The 17,178-nt window shown below is 51.3% G+C and overlaps 1 protein-coding gene across 1 annotated transcript in view; it reads right to left on the minus strand.

Annotated features, from left to right (window-relative positions):
• LRRC75A (leucine rich repeat containing 75A) overlaps positions 1-17,178 on the minus strand; it is a 97,763-nt gene that overhangs the window by 21,580 nt on the left and 59,005 nt on the right. The window lies entirely within an intron of this gene.

A 17,178-nucleotide genomic window follows, 5' to 3' on the forward strand; every position in this document is an offset into this window, starting at 1 on the left:
AGTAATAATAATAATAAAAAAACCCCCAAACCCCCCACACTTTTCATAGTCAAAGGCCTTTTCTAATCAGACATGGGACTAGAAAACGTACTTAGGGGACCACAGCAAAAGTGCAAGGAGGTGGGAGGGGAGCGGTGCCAGCAGGATGGATGGTCCCTCCAAGGGGAGAAAAACTACTGGGTTACTCCTTAGTCCAGCTGGAGAAAGAGAGAGGGAGGACAAGGAGGAGGGTGGCTTGAAACCGAGGGTTTAAGTCACAGGTAGTGCCTGCGACCACCTGAAGCTTTCAAGGCTGCAGCAAGAGCGTGAGCCAGCTGGGAGAAGGCAGTGGGTAGGACGGGGTGTCCTGCTGCTCTAAATCACCTCCTCCCAGCCTCCCATTTTTTTCTACTGTAGGATATTCTCTGGTTCACCTGGCTGTCAGTTCATCTGCTCAACAAGGGAAGGGCAAAGGCAATTCAAGCATTTGTCAGGGTCAATATTCATCAGCGGAGGGGGGTAAAAAATTGTACTCCGCAGTTTGAGTCAATTGCTTTAAATTCTGGAGCAACCCAGACAACTTGCAGAGGGCAACGAGCAGGGTAAAGGCTCATTTTACCGAGTCAACAGAAAACCTTAAGCCCCTTCCAATGCGACAGCTTGCCCCGTAGCACCTACCCGGGTGGTATTTCAATACGCATGCATTATTTACAGTTTAGCTCCCACAGCTTACAAAGCAGGTCTTCGCTAACGCCGACTCCTCCTGACTAAGCCAGGTGTGGCAGGGCTGGCACACAGGCAGGAGCTGCAGCCCCGCCACGATTCAGGTAGCTGTAAGGGATAATTTTTCCATCAGCAAAACAACAGCCGTGAGGTGCCACCCATCCCAGCTCACCAGCAGTCACCCTTCAGCCGCACAGAGGAGCGGGACAGACTGCCCAAGCCAGGATGCGCTGATGCTGGGTGATGTGGGTGAAGCTGGGGAGGCAGCCGGTTACGCACCAACAGCTTTAGTAGGTTGGATGTATCACAGGAACAGAGATCAGAACCAACACGGGGCAGAAACCTGGATCGTAACATTTGCGATGCATCTCATTTGAATCTGCTAACCAGTCGCCAGGATAATGACCACACATTTGCATTTCCTGCGCTCTGTAATGCCGTAAATGAGAGATCCTCAATGCTGCCCAGCAAAGCATCCAAACCCAGGAGATACCAACCCAAGGGCATCATGCCCCACTGCATGGCACGACTCTGACCACCTCGAGCAATGCTTTACAGCTGGGGGGGGGACACAGGACACGACACACAAACTCGCATTCCAGTCAAAATCAATTCTGGCTGTTGCACTCTCACAAAACATCCCTTCCAGGAGTTATTTCAGGCAGGAGAAAGAAGAGACACTTGCTGTGCAAAGGGGCACTGCCTCCAGCAGCCAGCTCTCGGTGGCCGAGACAAATTCCCTATTTCCAAGTCAAATCACCTCGATTCCAACCTCACGCATCCGAGATGCCAGAATCAGACTCGGCTGCTGAGCCCCTTTCTCCCAAATGGCCAAAGCTGACTGCTCACCCCTGCTAGCGACTGGCAGCCCCAGCCCCCCAGCTGACGCTTTCAGGTCAGACGGATGCTCGTCTCACCTCATGTGGCACAAAATCTCTTTGCAGCCGGTGTGTGGCTCTCGCGCTCTGAGTGCTGCATCACCACACTTTGCCTATGTTTTGTTTTCCCCAGATTTGCTGAAAGCTTGCAAATTCAGGCCCAGGCTCAGCTGCTAATGATCTGTTTGCATACCTGTGTCGTGAAGGCTTGGAAGAGTCCCAAGGCAGCCATGGTACTTTCTGATAAAGGACACTGTGCTCCCTTCCCGTGGTTGTGAACTCTCGGCAAGCAGCAGCACTCTCAGTGCCTCCTCATCAGCTGCCAAAAAAGGCTTTTCTCTATGTGCAGTGTCAGGATTTGGCCTCTTCGATCACCGAGTCATCTGCCCTACACCTCATCTGTCCAGCTATCACCACAGCCAAAGCAGCAAGCGAACACCCAGCTTTCCGCCACGCCCCTGCTTCAGCAGAGTGATGCTTGCTGCTAACACCAAGCAGATTTTAGAGGAAACACGGCTGTGGTCACCCATGGCCACCATGCCCTACGCTGCTTAGGAAGCTGTGCTGGGTCAGTGTTAAACCAACCCCACGTAGCAAACCTTGGGGCTGCCCTCCTGCCTGCTGGGATTTATCAGCACTGGTGGCAATGCCTGGAGCTCAAGGCTTGAGGCTGCGAAGCACGAACATGCTATAAATGCTCTTGGTGCAGGGGCTGGGATGCTCCTTTGTTCAGACAAGTCCATTATATGCCAATGGAATGGAATAGAATAGAATAGAATAGGAAAAGAAAGAATAGAATAGAATAGGAAAAGAAAGAATAGAATAGAATAGGAAAAGAAAGAATAGAATAGAATAGGAAAAGAAAAGAATAGAACAGAACAGAATAGAATAGAACAGAATAGAACAGAACAGAACAGAACAGAACAAAGAGTAGAACGGAATGGGAAAAGGGAAGGATATTTCAGTTGGAAGGGACCTACAACAATCACCTAGTCTGACTGCTGGACCACTTCAGGGCTGATCAAAAATTAAAGCTTCATATTATGGGCACTGTCCAAATGCCTCTTAAACACCAAGAGGCTTGGGGCATTGACCGCCTCTCTAGAAGCCTGTGCCAGGGTTGGGAGGTGCTGGGCTGTGTGCGACGTGGCACAGCATCCCTCCTCGCACACACAGGTACAGGCAACCATGCCGTGAGCCGCGCCTGGTCCCAGCAAACCCCTCCTGGGCAGTAAGGTCGTGACACCGTGCCCTCTGGAGCCCTGCTAGCCCATGAGTAACCCGCTGGCCTGCAGCAAACACCTCGAGGTATCATCTGATTTCAGCCAGATGATTTCAGCCGGCTGAGCATCTGGGAAATGTAAGCTAGAATTTCAACTGCATTGCACAAGCAGCGCCCCGCAGCCAGCCATCCTGGCTGGGAAGGCTTTGGGCAGTGCTCAGCAACTGTCCCACCCTCCAGATGTGGCTGCAATATTCAGCAAAAATAACTAATTTCCAGCCCAAACCTGCCAATCTGGTGGCCAGATAACTCCTAGTGAAAATGAAGAACAAAATGGGTGATTTCCCCACCCACTGACCATCCCTGGCTGGCATCTTTGGGGTGCACGAAATGCCCCCGCTTCCCAGCAAACGGGGGAGCAGACAGCTCATGCTCCACAGGCACAGGAAAAATCAAATTTCCCCTGAATATCATCAACAAGCAAACAGGACGGCAGCTTTTTTACCCGCCATGCACAGCACATTGCAGAATTATTCCTTAATCACAGCCCTCATAAATATTTGCTCCCCCTCATTTGCAGCGCTTCACCTTTCCACCCGCGACAGGCATTGCATTTGCTCACCGTTCAGTCCTGTTTTCATCATGCCAAAGGTCACTCCAGTGTCTCTGACTCTTTTAAATTCAACAACAAGCATTGCAGCGCTTGCTTTTCGAGCCTCTCGGGAAAGACAGGCCACCCCAGCAGCTAGGGCAGATTGATGGGCGCTGACATGCCAAGGACCCTGGCAGGGGGACACCCCAGGCTCCAGCAGCATCCCAGTGCTTCTTCCCTTTGTAAGACATTTATACAGCTTTTTCTCCCAGGCTGGATGCTGTCTCTGGTCAGTCTCGGCACAGATTTCTTCCAAGTCCTGCACTTTTAACTGTTGAGGGCTCTCCAAAGCACTCGAGCAAGCAGAAGTAGGTCTGCCTCACTGGAGACAGAAGAAGAGGGTGAAAAAACTCCAGGCAGGAGGGCAGGGAGGCATTAGGTGATTCACAGCCTGGAGAGAGCCTCTGCCACTCCAAGCGAATGGCAGGATGCTGCAGACCCTGGAAAAATCTCACCGCCGCGCTACACTAACGACGGCACAGCAGCGATAAGCATCAGTGCAGAAGAACCACCGTTCTGGGTCACATCCAGGTCTGCCAAGTCCAGATCCTGTGTCTGGATGTTAATGTTTAGGTAAAGGAGCTAGAGCTTTATTCGTTTACTCCTCCCTGGCAAATCCTTGAGCTTCCCGTGCTTTAGAGACTTCTTGAGCCAGGGGTTGAGTCTAAACCGTGGTGTTTCATGGCCAGTGATGAAGCTGTCCTTCATTCCTGTCCCAGCTCTCAGCTTTCAGGCCCTTCGACATCGTTCAACAGGGAGAACTGGGTGAAAAAGTTATTCCTTCTGTTCAGTTCCAGCCTGCAAGTTGCTGATGTGGAAGCTTTGCTGTAACGACGGCACGCTCGTTCGGCTGCCGAGCTGGGGGAGCCGGGAGCCAGCTCAGAGCATCCTCTCTGCACTGTCAGGTTCATCCCTGCCTGTCTGACACACACATGCTGAGTCAGGGATAAAGTGCACACCAGGGACAACCTAACGCCCTGGTATTTATAACCCTACTAGCCTTAAAAGAGCATTATTTAAAGCAAAAGCTGCTTAGTGCTGTACGTTATTGACTTTAAAATTACTTAGGTTTTTTTTCCTATTCCTCTCTCATTCCGCAGACATCTATCTTTCCTCAGCTGGATGAAATACCTCCCCTTTTCCCACCCAGCTCAGCCTGCGGTGCATGACTGCTGGCCTGTCCGTCCTCTCCCCTCCAACATCACCCGCTGCTCCCACCAGGACAAAACATTTCACCAAGGATTTTGCGTGGTCACAAAACACCAGACGCACCAGACGGGATGTCTTCGCATTAAACAGCATTTTTTGAGAAGAGATTTATCACCTTTTCTACATAGCGAGGGGGATTGAGTGCGGCGATGCCTGCCTGGCTGTGGACAGCTACATCTCGGTGGGGTGTCTTTGAAGGGTTGTGATTCCCCAGGGATAAGCCGGCTCCCAGCAGCCAGACTGGCACAGTGGGACAGGGTAGCTGCCCAGTGCCATGTGGGGCCAGGGCGCAGCCACTGCCGCTTGCCAGCATCTCCCTCTTTTTTGGGAAGCAGCTTATCCGTCTTTAACCTCAGCTTTAACCTGCCCACCCCACTTGCTCCAAGCCATCTTTTGGGGTGCCAGCGTGGAGCAAAAAAATTCTGGCCAGCGACCTCGGTGCCTGCAGAGAACCAGCCCCAGAAGGTTGCTCCGGTTCAGTTGGAAAACAGACTTCTCGCACAGGAGTCCCTGACCTGGCAGTTTTGAAACAACGCAGACCATCAGGGAACAAAAATACAGAAGGCACTGTGCTTCCAGTCATGCGTGTGCCAAAGGGAATAAATTCAAGAGGCAGGAGCCCAGAAGAAGCATCATGTGGAGGAGCACAGAGAGCAGAACAGCTGACAGGTCAAATCACGATTGCTTCAATCCCAGCTATACAAGACACATAAAGTCATATTTTGAGCAAGTTTCAGAAGTCCAAAGAGTCCCAGATTGGCAGATCTAGGAAATACCCCAGGGCCATGGAGGAGACAGAGGTGAGAAGACTAAAGGAGAAGAAAAGTGCCCCCTGTAAAATCACTCACATCCAAGTATTTCTCCCAACTCCTTATTGTCTCCTGGTACCTCTGAAGGTTTCTTCTTTTTCCTTTTTGTTTCACCAAGGTGTACGCCTCGAACCACAGCAAACCTGCTCGGTTACCGTGCTGAGTGCGGATAAGAGCCGTACCAAAGCGCCGGTGGCAGCGCTGCGGGAGGACAGCCCCCTCCCATACTCTTCAGCGCTGCAACCGCTTCCAAACATCTCTGCCAAAGCATAGAAAATACTTTATGTGTGTTGGCTGAGGGCTGCAGGCACCAGACCAGTAAAAAAACAGGTAATACACACAGTGAGTTAAAAATAGTCAAGCAAGACTTTACAGTTTTACCTATGTGTGTCCAATATGGGGCAATATTTGAGCTGTTCCTCTTCATCAGTTGCTTTTCAGGTTCTCCCTAAAGGCTTCTGAGCAGGTCCCTGAGTTGCTGAATGAAGCCATGCTTCATGGGGGGCACCAGCCTTTGATTGTTGTGGTGTATCTACATTTTTTTCCCCTTTTTTGTTTTTAATTTGAAGAAAGCATTCAACCCTCTCATAACAGAGGGCGCATAGGCACAGTGGAGAGAGAAGTTTGCTACGCAGGCTTCCACCAAAGTGAAGGTTATTAGGAAAGAAGACATTCTTTAAAAGAAAAGAATACATGGGCAATGGGATTGGAATTGATGTACCGACCACAAACAAGGCAGGGAGTCCGTCCTACACTACAGGTGAATCTGTAGTCAGCTGGGCTGGAGAGGGATCCCTTGAACAGCTTCATAAAGAGTTGGGGAAAAAAAAAAAAAAAAAAAAGGAAAGAAAAAACCTGAAGGTGACTATCTCCCAGGGGAGCTGCTGCAGGTGATGCCTGTGCAGCAGGCATCCTCGGTGCTGGCACTGCCTGTGGGCATACTGGGGTTTGCTCCACGGGGGCTGAGCCAGCCCCATCCACCCGACACAGGCGTTAACAACCGCTCCTCATCCCGCTACTGCTCTCATCACTGGGGTAATCCACGAATAAGGCTCAGCAAAGTGCTTTGGTCTGGGAGCAATGCCTTAGAAGACAGGCCAAGTAAAAACCCAAAATGAGATAAGCGGGATGCTGAACACACCACGAGCCAGCTGGTGCTCACGGTGGGTGGCATCACTGACCGCAGCCGCGGGGCAGCCCGGACATGACCTTGAGCTTCAAAACCACTCAGCACATCCCTGACAGCAGCCAAGGGAGATGTCTTTTCATCTTGCTCATCCTCCCCTTGTTTTCCACTCTCCCTCCCAAAATCTTAGCTCCCTTCTGATTCCTTCTGTGTCACTCCCGAGGTCTTCCCATCGCATGAAGTCATCCTTCTGTCATGGGAGGATTACTCAGTCCCCGCTGTTAACCCTCACCGTTCCCAGTTAGCAGGGATAGCCCTTTGCATCAAATAGCTCTGTGGGACCTGCTGCCCTGGGAGTCCCTCCAGCACAGCCAGCAAGCAGCCTGGTGACAAGGGACAACCAGACACCAGGCACCTTGTGAGACACCTCAGTGGTCGTTTAATATTTTCCAGAGGAAAATCTGGTCTGCCTCGGCCAGACTGGGATTTGAATGCTGAACCACGGGAATATGCAGAGATTCAAGTCTAATTTCCAACCCTTGTCACAGAGGCAATCACAAGGGTACGATAAGCTTGGAGGTGGCCTCTCTTTTGCTCTTAGGCCAATTAACAGAAACAACATAGTAAATAACCACAATATTTCCAACGCTGCTGGATATACGCAGGGAAAAGCTTTGCTCCAGCCCAGTTGCGCCCTTATTAACAACCGCCACGCACAGGCGGGCAGTGGTTGGTATTTGGTCCCTGCCCTGGGAAATGGATCGTGTTCCGCCTGCATCCAGGCTGCAATCATCTCAGAGACACGCAGAGCTCTGCGTTACAGCCACAGCCAACGCACAGCCCGCTGCCGGCGGCTGGCAGCTTTGCAGCAACATGTCTGGGCGAGGATGGGGGCAAACATCAGCATCTCCTGCTGCTGAGGGTCACAGCTGGTCCCACCCTGGGGGGTGATGCATCTTTTTGAGCCATTCACCGAATTGCAGCCACTGCAGCTGGTATTTAACTCCCGAGGGGGATGTCAGCACAAGGATACATCGACTCAGTGACCACGCAGGTGCCACAAGGCTGCGGACCTCGGTCACTGTGATATGACCCAGCAAATGTCAGAAGATCCACCCTGGCCAGGAGCACCTCTATCCCTCAGCCACTTCCTCCTGCGAGATGCAGGACCCTACCTGTAAGCCAGCGCCAAGCATCCTCCCCCATGAAGCCTGATGGCCTCAGTTCCCACCACCAGGCAGCTTGAAGAACCACCAAGAAGTACAGCTTTGCTTTTCTCCACCCCAAAACACATGGACAAAGTCTCAGGCCAGAGGTTTGGGAATTGCCTGCTTCCCACTGCAAAGGTGGAGCAATCTGCAACACCCCCCACAATCACAGTGCCGGGCAATACCCCTGGCTGGGTTTTGTAGCATTTGCTCCATGTGGCAGAAGGCACTTGGCTGCTGTGTCCCTTTGGATCTCTGGGACAGTCATGTAATGTAGGGCAAAAGAAAGTCCCATTGACACAGTCAGGAGTCGCCCACCCACGGGTCCCAGAGGTCTCCAGCTCACAAATTCCCTCCTGCAGCAGCTCCACGCCTGCCGTGCCTGCACACGCGTGCACATAGATGGGATTTTAATGAAGAGGAGAGACCACATCGTTCCTGCTCCAGCCTCCCACCGACAGCGGGGTTGTGCTGGATGCTCTGAACAGACTGCTTGTTGCAGGAGCTACAGTTTCTCCTGTCGCTCGCCCACAAGCTGCCAGCAGCAGCGGAGGATTTTCATCCACAAACATTCTCTTTCTGTTTTCAAAATGAAGGGCACATTACTCATGCACCAGGCTTCCCCCCTTCCCCCCTCCCCCCCCCCCCCCCCCCCCCCCCCCCCCCCCCCCCCCCCGTGAACACTCCCTTATTTTTTGCATCACAAGGGCTTTGTAAAAAATGCAAGCAGGCACTGCAAATTAGTATTACAAATGAGTGCCCAGCATTCCTCCAGGACAGAAATGTCTTGTGCCCCTGATGAAATTAGGAGTAGGATGTTGAAAGATCGTTCCTACCACCAAAACAAAGCTGCTCAACCGCCCTAAGTTCACCACCAAATCAAAACACCCTTCTCTTCTGTTTTAACAGGTCTCCGTACCTGGCTGCCAAGCGCAATGGGGAACATCGGACCCACAGGTAACTGTAGATTAAAAACTGCCACAGCCTCCTGACTTCCAAAAGCTGTCCCAAACTATTTGTTTGCACTTCCAGCCAGGTATTTGCAAGGTGATTTCTAATGATTTCACACCAGAGGATCTTAAGAGATCAAAAGGGAGTTCAAACTGACTCCCAGGTGTAAAGGAGGAAACACATTTATTTCACTGGCATGTTTCCACGCCTCCTTTAATACTGTGGAAAACAAAGCAATGCCACGGAAAACCGAGCAAGCAGTGGTGCTGCAGCTGGAGGAGGTGAAGCCACACAGGTTTGGGAAGAGCAAGGATGGACAGCCCTCGGTGTCTGGGTGCTACAAATGGGAGCTGGGAGCTCTGCCTCCCACAGAGGTGAAATACCTGCACAGTATTGCTGTGCTGATCCTGAAAAGGAAGAAGAAAAGCATTTTTGGCTGCCTCCAGCAGCAAGGGACAGTGCCAGAGCCTTGCAGGGCTCCACTCAAACCCCATCAGTGTGCCATCTCAGGCACGCCTGCCAAACTTTCCCTGTCCCTGCTCCTGTTGGGTATTTCCCCAGGTTCCCATGGTGCCATGCCTGATGCTGGGGTAATACCTTTTGCAAAGCCCAGGGTGGCACAGGGGGAGGCAGACTCCAGCATCCCACCACAGCAAGATGCAAAGGGAACAGGAGATGCTTGCACATGAGGAATGAGGGGTCCAGGAGAGGTGTCTGCACTTCCCCGCTCAGGGTTAAAAAGCAACACGTTGCTTTTATAACTGACTAGGGTCTTGCTCAGCAAACAGCAACGTGCCATGCTCTTCCACCCTGCAAAAAGCAGGGGGTTTAGGTTTGCGTGCAGACAGGGAGCAAGGCAGCCTTGTGCCAGGCACACAGCACCCTTCTGCAGGGAAGACACACTGGGAGAAAACCTCTCCTCTGCTTTCCCCTGGTGAAGCTGATTCCTGCCTCCGTAAAGCAGCAGACACAGCCCCCTTCTCCTCCGGCACGGCTGCTCTGGCAGTACCTGTTTTCCCAGCCCAACAGATCCGGCCTGTGGATGTGCAAACCCAAGCTACGACCCCAGTGTCCCTAGTCCTGAATGCACCATGGCCCTGAATGCCGGGGACAAGGCAGGAGCTGGAGGAGGACAGATCAAGAAGGATTTTTGCCCTCGGCAGGAGTATTTTATGTCACTCTGATGGAGCTGGCATATGATGGGTATGGCACACTGTGGCTGCTGGGCCAGATCCTGCAGGTACCGGGGGCTGGAGGTATCAGCAGGGCTTACCTTCCACCCTCGGCTACCAAATATCCCCCCTGACTTGTTGCTTCCACAGCAGCTGCTGCAAAACAACATCTCACCAGGCTAAACCGGTCTGGGTTCCAACCCAGTGCTGCCAGAGGGATGCAGCAAGCGAGAGCCAAGGGTTGCTGCTTTTTCAGCCCTGCCTAGGCTGGGAAAATAAAACAAACACAATATTCTGTCTTACTTTATCATGCATAGCCCTGGAATATGCACATATTACATGGAGAAGTACCTATTATGCAAGGGGTTTTACACCCTCGGTGTGGTTCCCACCACCGAGGCAGGGCCACAGGCAGTAATTTCCCTGCAGAAATATAGGGCAACAGAGAAAAAAATGCTCATTTGCTGCATTCCTCTTATTCATACCAACACTCACAAAGCAACAGAAAATGACAGCTACTGTTGGACACTTTTATGACTAAATATATCCTCCATCTCAGAGAATTACAACCCTACAACTTTCCTAACCTGTCCCAAGAGAAAAACGATGGCTTTCAAGCCACAAAACTGTCCGAGCTGGAGAAAAATCAATGCTGCCCAAGCCGTGAGCCACAAGCCAAAATGTGGGAGGCTGCCAGACCCCCTTGACAGAGGAACTGGGGGATCACCCTTCACGCTGGCAATGACGCATCAAGGTTATCCGCGAGCAGAGCATCCCCGTGGGTGCTTGGTTCAGTCCCTTAGGTGCATTAAGAAAACCACAAAAGAGAAAATTAGGCTTAAATTTCACAGAGTGAAGAAAAGAAGTACCTAATATTCAGGTCTTAAATCTGTATGCAGGCTGCTGAGAAGAGACCCGACTTCTCCAAATGCAAAGACCTTGGTGGCGGCCAGCACGCTCCTGCCACCTTCTTCAAGTGCTGCAGCTCCACTTTCTCTTCCCTGACCTTGTCCCTTGCTACCACCGTTATCTCAAGAATCCACTGGCCATTGCAGTTAAACATAATAAATTAGGATAAACAAGAATGCTCCTGGAGCGCCTTAGGAGCGATGTCATTTTTCTGCAGACTGACACGTCAGAGTAACACGTTAGGAAGCAGGAATGTGGTTTAGCACTGACTAGCGCTGCTTGTCAAGCAGAGAGGACAAAATAGTCTGTTTAAACTCGAATTTACCTGAACAGGATCTAGTGCAACAAAGCAATAAAGGGGCTTTTGGACCGGACTGATGGAGAGATACAGCTCAGAAAGCCTGCAAGCCAGGTGGCTGTTGCTAAGGGATGCAGGAAATGCAGTGGGGAAAATCACAGCAGCAGAAAGAAACTGCAAGAAGAAAACTGAACGATGTGGCATCCCATTGCAACAAGGCAGAGCCGGGTCCACCTCCCACCCGCCCTGGAGCCCCACGTCAGGCAGCGCAGTGCCCATGCCCACTTCTTGCATCAGGAGGATGGATGGTGTTAACAGGGTGGTAATGACATCTCCATTTCACCACGAAATTCAGCTGAAGAAAGGTAAGTGTTTACTCCACAGCCTATAACCAAAAGCTGCCTCCCCCAGCTGGGTACCTACAGCAGCTCTGCTCGCGTTATCACTGCAGGATTTGGGTTCAAGTGGTCTGTGTTCCCAAGCTACATATGAAAACCCCTGCAAAGCCATGTCCTGCATGCCCAGTGCCCACATGCAGCAGGCAACGTGTGGGCAGAGCTGGTTTCCACACCAGCATATACATTGCAAAGAAAGGCAACTCTTGGATTTAAGAAAAAAAAAACCAAAACAAACCCAAATAAATTAGATTCCTGGTGTCACCAGAGCCAGCAAAGAATGTTGCCCTTGTTTAAGAACTTGTTTAGAGCAACTATGGGCACGACTCATCCTTTATATACATAAATCCTTGGGAAATAACTACGACTCGCTGTCAGCCTTAGGGATGAGCTCAGGACAGCTGTGGGAGAGCCAGCCAGGCAGTGCCCCCTGCAAAGAGGAACAGCAAACGGCCCCTTCTGCAAATCCTCCAAATCCTCCTCGGGTACATTCCTGGTGCAGCCGTGGAGCAGATCCCACACCAGGGCTGACCTTCCCCTCAGCCCTGTGCTGTAGAAGTGCACCCAGCTGCTGCCCACATCTGCATCGTGCCCGAACTGGGCATCCAGGCTGGCCTCACCACCAAGAAGGACAAGTGGCAAAGAAAAGAGAGCTGGCTGGAGCTAAGTGAAGCCACCTGAAAAAACCCTGTGAACTGAGAAAACCCATCAGATCCTTGCTCTTCGCAGGTCCCAGCACTGGGGGGAGGGTTTGCAGGAGTGAGTGCTCAGAGCTCTGAAAATAAAATGGTTTGAGAGAGTGAAGAACAGCACCACATCAGCTCAATCTGGTGTGAGCCCCCTGTAAATTTTGTATTAGGCTCAGGGCAGGCATGGACTTATTTTCGGGGGGGTTCTCTGCTTATGGCAGAGTGACAACTGGGTTAAAAAATCCATGGATTTAGGTCCACACTGACCCCATTTAATTCCAGTGCTCAAAATGAGCTGCTTCACCCTAAATTCTTCCATGCTTCGTACTCCAGTGGCATCAGCAGAAACTGTGTGCGAGGAAGGGTACTACCTTACGTAAAATGGGGCTAGATTTGGAGTTAAAATATGAATAATGGATATTCCTTCACACCCTGCCCACTGCTCTGCCTGGTGGGGCAGGCACCACGGCTCCATCCCCTCCCTGGTGCATCCCTGGCTCATTGCTATGGCTCCTGCGCACAGCGGCAGCGAGGGCAGCAAGCAAAGGTAGCGCACCGGCCACAACTCCTCAGGGTGGGAAAGACACAGCAAAGCCAGGGAGACTTATTTTTCCCCCAGGAAACACTTCCCCCGTGCCCAAGAAGCGTGCAAGTCTGTGCTCCAAGGCCATTACGGATGCGAGGAGCTGTGATTACCAGTTTTGCTTTTGTGATGCTGAAGGCAAGCACCTGGCAGCAGGAGGAGCAGGGAGATTCCAGGATCTAATTCAACACTTGCTAGTTAAATGCAGGACTGTAATCATGTCCCTAGGCAGAGCCAGAGACATACAAATTATTTTAGCCGGCTGGTTCTATCCTCCTGCTATTGGCTACCCTACCAGACAAAACACTGATTTTCATCCTGGATGTTTAATATAAATATACGTGATTCAGAGGGAGGCACGGAGAGGGAGAAAGCAAAGTGAGAGACAAACAGATTTATAACAGGCAAAAAAAAAAAAAAGGTCATTTGGCACAAGTTGGGGTGCTCTGGTGCCAGGCAGCACAGCCAACGCTGAGAGATTCTCCCTCGATTTAGCTCTTTCTGTGCACACCCAGGCTGAATGCGATGCCTGGGGTGAGATGGAGATGGAAAGTGCCAGTGCCCCCGCTCTGCCCGCACCGCCCGTGCCTGGCCGCAGCGCCACCGGCTGAAAAATCAGCTCCAGTCCTCTCTATCCATCATTTGTCCCCATCCTCCTCCGGCTGCTCTGCTTCTGATTATCACCTGTAACAAATACGGTGGCTGCAGAATAAAGAAAAGCAATTTTCCCCTGTAATTATTTTGCCATGTTTCTGGTGGGACTAATTACAGCTATTTGGCTTTGCTCAGCGCTCGGTCAAGCTGCACCCATGTGCAGGGCTCTCGCTCATTGTGCCAGCAAGACCTCGGCAGAGGTACCAGGGGGTCCTGGAGGGACCGACCCACCCCACCGCTCGTGGCTACATCCCCCATTGCCCAATGGAAATGCCAACCGGCGTTTAGTGAAGAAAGGATGCTATCCCACTAAAAACTTGACCATGGGCATCCCAGGAGGTGGCAATACAACATCCATGCCTTCACTAGCCCTGAGCAAGAAGAAAGAAACATCCCGCTAGTGCCTGAGACCGCCTTGATCCCACAGCTGGGAAAATGTTTTAAACAGTGAGAGGGATCAGCACTGCATTAATGAATCCGTCTCTTACAAATGCACTCCCTACCGCTCCCAATCGCAGGGATAATTAAACTCCAATTTCTTCCCAAGCCCTTCCAACATGTCTAACCCAGCTGCAGGGGATGGGAGACTGCAGAGCACTGGGAGATGGGCACAGCCATGATCCCAGAGAAACGATGCCTCTTAACGAAGCCATGGCACAGATTATGATGTGTGTGTTTGTGCTTGTTACGAGTCAGTGCACTAACGAGCGTGTCTCTGGCAGACAGGACCCAGGAGCACAATGCATCACAAAGATACAGATTTCTAATTAACAAAGTATTTTCAAGTAACTCTGGGAGTTCTCCACGACAGGTTCTGCCGCCCCTGCCATTGTGCTGCGATCCCTAATTACCAGCAGAGAACCAGCTACCAAGCCAAAATACTGATTACAAGGTCAAGAATCACCGTGCAGGAGAGGAGAGACCAGGTTGCCACATCCAAAGCCCAGGGTTACACGCTCCCTATGGATGGATCCTCCCGGCAGGTTGCAACACAGGACAGGAGATGACTCCAAATTGTCCGGTTTTGACCCAAAGTTGTCTTGCAGGAGAGTCAGAAGGCTGCCTCTCCAACAAGAAAGAAAGAAAACTTTGATTTTCATCCCCACCCAAAAAAAAGCCTTGGTGGAGGGGGCGAAGGCTTGTGAGACACCCACGAGCTTGGTGCCGGGGCCACCCAGGGACCACAGGGCAGCCCATGGGGCTGTGTGGTACCCCCAGCCCCAACGTTCATCACTGCACTGGTGCCCATTGCTGCATTTTTTTGTGAATAATTCATACTCTGCTAAATCGCTATCACGACAGCAGGCGCATCGTGGTGAGTTTCCCAACGCTTTTCCATTAATAACCCACAACCGAAAATATTGCCAGAGCCCCCAGTGCTCTGTCCCTGCTATAACCAAAGGCATGTTGTCACAGTGGAGAATTTAAGTCAGTTTCCCCCAAAAAGAACGGAGGAGCCTTTCCTTTTAGAAAGGCAGCTTTTAACCCCAGACCTCTGCCCCAGACCGGCTGCTGGCTGTGGGATGCTGGTGGCCACCGAGGAGTCTCCCCGAGCAGCCCGGAGAGATGGCAAGCGAGCCCCGGGCTCATAACAGGAGTCGTGACTCCACAGACCAACGGGATTCCCACCCCAGCTTCCAGACTTCCCTGTGCCAATGGGGATTTTACGAGGGCAGCCTCCGATAAATCAAAATAAAACATATCCTAATTAACAAGGGTCGTTCGTAGCTACTTCGCAAACACCTTCTCCACAGGGGCACAGCCAGCCCCCGCCGACCACCAGCACTCAAGGAGGGAGAGGAAGGGGAGGAATGGGAACTCTGAAGAAAGTCCAGGATTCTCCCCATTTATTGGCTCTGTTTAGTTTCTGAACAAAAATCAACCAGCGAAGCAAAGGAACAGGACAGGACGTGGCGTGATAAAACCCGCTACAGAAAGAGCTGGGAAAGTATTCCCGCAGGCTTCAGTTTTATTTCTGATGAAATGAGACTGTCCTCTCCTACTCCATCAGCGGGGACCACTGTCCCTCTGCTACCACCGCACCTTGCCAAGAGACGGATGCAAAGAGGGGCTCTGTGGCTCCCTGGCCATTACAGCCAGCTACTAATTATACCCCCAGAGCAGAGCACTGATGGGCTGTGGATGGCCAACAGACACACAACAAATTGTGGAAACTTATTATTTGTAAGTTCCTGCAATATCTGACAGCAGGGCTGGGTCAAGCCAACGCCAACAGGTGGGAACAAGCCCCTGTTACTCCCTTGGATGCATGGCAGGGCATTTGCAAACCCCAACCCAGAGCAGGGGGCTCCAGGGAAACCCCCGCTGGGAACCACCCATCAACTCACACATGAGACGGGGAGCATCCCTAACAGGGTCACTGCCAGAACACAAATAAAGCCGTGGGGGCTCAAGCACAAGGCAGATGCTCTCTCTGTTCTCTCTCTCTTCTCTACATTACGGCATTTAGATCTCAGCAAAAGGTTGACTTCAACTTCTGAGCACCTAAACCATCAACTCAGGCAAACCCCATCCTACAAACCCTCGCCGGGGCAGAGGCAGCAGCCAGCACCGTGTGCTCGCAGCCCCAGCGTCACTGCCATGCGGTCAGAGCTTGTTTTAAGGCTGAAACCTCACCCCTGCTATTAAACCCGTGAAAAACCTCAGCTATTTCCCAGCCCTTCCAAGGAAAGGCGAGCGTTACAGCAGGCTTGTAAGATAAAGCCTCGCAAATCTCTGGCACGTGGACACACTTGCACAACCACTCCAAGCTGATAATTAAGGACAGGGATTGATAATTAAAGACAGAGTGGCACAAAACGCTGCTTTAATTTTTTTCATTTTCAAGAATTTCTCGTCTTTTGGGCTATAAAGTGCTCCCCGCTGCCAAACAGTGTTAACTTTAACGATGCCCTGATGGGATGACAAGGGGTGTGCATTTCCTATTCTAATTAAGACAGAAAACCCAGAGGATAACCGAGCGAGCTCCCGGGGTGCCGAGCCCTGCCCGCAGGGTGCAGCCTTGCAGCACGCAGCCCCAGAATGCTCCCTCTGTTTCTGCCACTTTACAGGGAAGAGCAAATTTTAGCCATCCATACACCCTAGGAAAGCCGAAGGCACAAAAGCACAGTTATCCACCGCTAATGACATGGAGGTGTTTCTCCACCTTTGGGTCTCTGCGCTCAAACAGGGTGCAAAGATGCTGAGCCAGATCCCTGGGAGATGCGGTCCTGATCTGGTTTGGCCATGCAATCCTTTATCCCCTTGTTTCTATTTTCCACCTGTGTCTATTTTACTCCCCTCTTCTTTTCAGTTTTTTCACCGGATTAGCCTCCACTATGGCTACAAATAGCATCTATTACAACAGGACCAAAAACTCTCTTGGGATCATGAGCCAGCACCTGGATACAAATCCTGACCCTGCCAGATTGTGGCTTCTTTTGTATTTCTCACTTCCTTAAACAAAAATAATAAATATATAATGCATAACATCACAGAAAACAAGGAGCCTTTTCCATCCCATCAGCCTCATCCACAGGTTTTTCAGCTCCATGGATCTGGGACACCAGCAGCTGGGATGCTTTGCTAAGGACCCAGGCAAGGATGGGGCCGGGGTAATTTCCTCCTTATTTTTAATCAGTTCCCTTCATGCAAACACACTACAAGCCACAAGTGCATGATGACATGCGCTTAGACATTAATTATCAGCTAATTAGGCTGC

This window comes from Falco biarmicus, chromosome 1 (assembly GCF_023638135.1).
Source record: "Falco biarmicus isolate bFalBia1 chromosome 1, bFalBia1.pri, whole genome shotgun sequence".
NCBI classification, from domain to species: Eukaryota; Metazoa; Chordata; class Aves; order Falconiformes; family Falconidae; genus Falco; species Falco biarmicus.